Source organism: Nicotiana tomentosiformis, chromosome 10 (assembly GCF_000390325.3).
Source record: "Nicotiana tomentosiformis chromosome 10, ASM39032v3, whole genome shotgun sequence".
Lineage (NCBI taxonomy): Eukaryota > Viridiplantae > Streptophyta > Magnoliopsida > Solanales > Solanaceae > Nicotiana > Nicotiana tomentosiformis.
Window position 1 is genome coordinate 36,433,780 of NC_090821.1, and position 3,763 is coordinate 36,437,542.

Here is a 3,763-nt window from a genome sequence, read left to right on the forward strand (position 1 = left end):
AATATACCAAGATTTCATCAACGAACAAAATGAGAAAATAATCCAAATAAGGCTGGAACAACTGTTCATCAAATGCATAAAAACTGCTGGGGCATTAGTCAAATCAAATGACATCACCAAAAATGCATGATGCACATACGATTTTTGAAGGTCGTCTTAGGGATATTTGAAGCCCTGACCTTCAACTGGTAATAAACCGACCTCAAATCAATCTTCTAGAACACCCTGGCACCATGAACATGTTCAAATAAATCATCAAAGCGAGGCAATTGATACATGTTTTTGATAGTGACCTCTTTCAACTCCCTATTTCAATGCATATCCTCATATAACCATCATTCTTCTTCACAAACAACACCGACGCACCCCAAATAGAAACACTCAGCCTAATGAATCCTTTATCCAACAACTCCTGCAACTGCTCTTTAAACTCGTTCAACTTAGCTGGATCCATGCGATACGTTGGAATAGATCTTGGCTGATGTCATAACCAAAACTCCCACTGGAGCTATGACGGCACCTAACACTGCTTGCTAGGCAAGCCAATAGTTTCACAATAATTGTTTTTGACTTGGGAGTGAATTTTCACAATTTGGATTGGGTAAGTGTTTTTGACTCGGATTTGTTCATTATTCATTATTCCAACCTGGACCTAGAGAGCTCGGTTTGTGGTGATTATTCGAGGGATTTTCAAGGAAATCATCGGGGTAAGTGATTCTAATTTGGATTTGGCTATTATACATGAATCCATTATTATTTTTGTCATTTAATTAGTGATTTGAGTTGGAAAATTTGGGGAAAAATTATGTATCTTCTTAGACCAATTTTTGGTAATTTGGAAGGCGATTTGAAGTCGGATTTGAGTAATTCTTATATGGTTGGACTCGTTATAGAAAGGGTGTTAAGATTTTGTAATTTTGGTCGAGTTCCGAGACGCGGGCCTGGGGTTGACTTTTTGAGTTTACTTTTTTTTTCGCTTTAAAGATTGCAACTTTATTGTTCGGAATAGCTTCCTATAGTTTGTATTTATGGTATGAATTTATTTTGGCTAGATTTGAGCCGTTCTGAGTTTGATAATAGCGGGAAAGGCTTACTGGATTGAGTAAGCGTGTTTTGAGGTAAGTGTCTTGCTTAACTTTGTATGGGGGAATTACCCCTTATGATTGGTGTTGTTTTATGTTATGTCCGTACTCCGCAATCAACGACCACCGTGCCCGAAAATGCCTGAATATGCACATGAAGTGCAGGGTGTAGTGTGAGTACAACCAACTCAGTAAGTAACAAGACTAACAATTGGACTGAAAGTAGTGACGAGCTCAACAAGTACATTTTGATATAGAATTTACAGTACATAAATGTAGGCATGCTTTCAAGTTCAACAGATAACTCAATACAAGAAAAATGGATTAACTCAGAATGATATGATGAATGTTACATCTCTATATCTACATACCAATGTACATGATGTGTGGGTGCAATACAATGGAGTCTCGTGAACTCACACTATCAGAATACTCAATGACCCAGTACTGTATATGGCCAATCCATCACAGGAAAGATCTCTCCCTCAATATAAAGATCAACTAACAGTCAGTCACTCATTACTGTATAGGGCCAATTCAGCCCAGGGAAGATACATCCCTCAATATAAATAATTAGGCAAGATCCATGTCTAGGGAAGATCCATCCCTCAATATAAATAATTAGGCAAGATCCATGCACAGGGAAGATCCATCCCTCAATATAAATAATTAGGCAAGATCCATGCCCAGGGAAGATCCATCCCTCAATATAATATCAACTACGCTCATTGTGGGTGTGCAGACTCCAAGGGGGCTTCTTCAGCCCAAACCCTATAATGAGCCAAATCAAGGGATAAATCAATAAAACATGCTGTGGCATGCAGCCCGATCCCATGAATATCAGTCAAAATCAGGCCCTTGGCCTCACTCAGTTATTAACCTCTCCGGTCTCTTGGGCTCACAACATCATGAAAACTAGCCCGACATGATAATATGATGTATCAATGAATGAAAACAGAGACTGGGATATAATATGAAATAATAGATGTGACTGAGTTCATAATTGTGAATTAAACAAGTAATTGAATAGCAACATGACCTTGGTGGGATCCAAAAATATCAACACCTGGCCTAAGTATGATTTTAACATGAGTCTCAGCTCAATTTCTCTAACATGTGGAGGGTATGTGGGTATTGACATGATTATTAGATTATGCAACTCCATGGGAAACAATTAAGTCACAATTGTTATGGTGCATCCCCACACGCCCGTCACCTAGCATGTGTTTCACCTCCATACCAATCATATAACACAAAATTTAGGAATTTATACCCTCAGAACCAAGTTTAGAAGCGTTACTTACCTCAAATCGTACAAATCTCTCATCCAACACTCCCTTGCCTCGTGAATCGGCCTCCAAATACCTAGAATCTAGCCACAAACAGTTTGATACAATCAACACAGTCTAAAGGAATCAATTCCATAGGTAAATACTGAGCTATTAATAAAAAATCAAAAATTCGACCCCCGGGACCACGTCTCTAAATCCAATAAAAGTCATAAAATTCGTAGCCCATTCAACAACGAGTCTAACCATACCAAATTTACCAAAATCCGACACCAAATCGTCACTCAAATCCCCAAATTAAACTCTTGAAATCCCTAGCCTCAAATTCTTAATTTACACCTCAAAAACATGTAATATAGTCGGAATACTCAATGATAATTCAATATTATTGACTAAAAAGATCATAAGTGACTTACCTCAAGAATTCCCGTAATTTTCCTCTGAAAAATCACCCCAAACCGCGCATGATTGTTCAAAATGAAGAAAAATCATGAACCCTTGAATTTAAGGTTCTTATTCCTGAATTTATGTACATTATCCTAGTCTTATAAGCTATAGTATTCTCTCTTATCGGGACTTCATATTCAGTTTAGTATTATCTTCTTTCAGTCAACAGGGTAGAGGGTCTCTCTCTCTCTCTCTCTCTCTCTCTCTCTATATATATATATATATATATATATATATATATATATACATCTTACAGTATTTTTACCACCACCGAGCTATAATCGGTGGGCAGGCCCCTATTGGGCAACCTTTGATCAGATGGTAAGTTATATACCGAGCCTACTATGGTCGAGCGTGTATGAGCGAGTCTAGAATGGCCGAGATACAGAGCCTAGTATGGCCGAACACCTATGAGCGAGCCTACTACGGCAGAGCAGTTACGCATACCGAGCCTTATAGGGCCGGACAACTATTTTACTTATTATATTGAGAGAGATGAGTCAGTATCAACAGGTAAGAATATCTTCAATTATATTTGACTCCCAGGTAATTTCAGTTATTATATTATCATTTCAGTTATTATGTTGCCTTACATACTCGGTACATTATTTCATACTGACGTCCCTTTTGCTAGGGATACTGCATTTCATGCCTGCAGGTCCTGATAGATAGTTGGATAGACCTTCCCAGTAGACAAAGTCAACATCAGCTTGGTTGGTAAGCTCCACTTCCTCGGAGTTTCCAGGTGTATACCTTGGAGTCCATTTTATATATATAGGTTTGATGGGTAAGTCGAGGCCCTGTCCCGACCATGATACAGTTCAATTATCTCTAGAGGCTTGTAGAAGAGTCCTGTATATTTTTTATATTAGTATTGTGGCTTTACCAGCCCTATGTAGATGTTTAGTTTGGTATTGCTGGTTGTAGACATTTTTTTTAGATGAT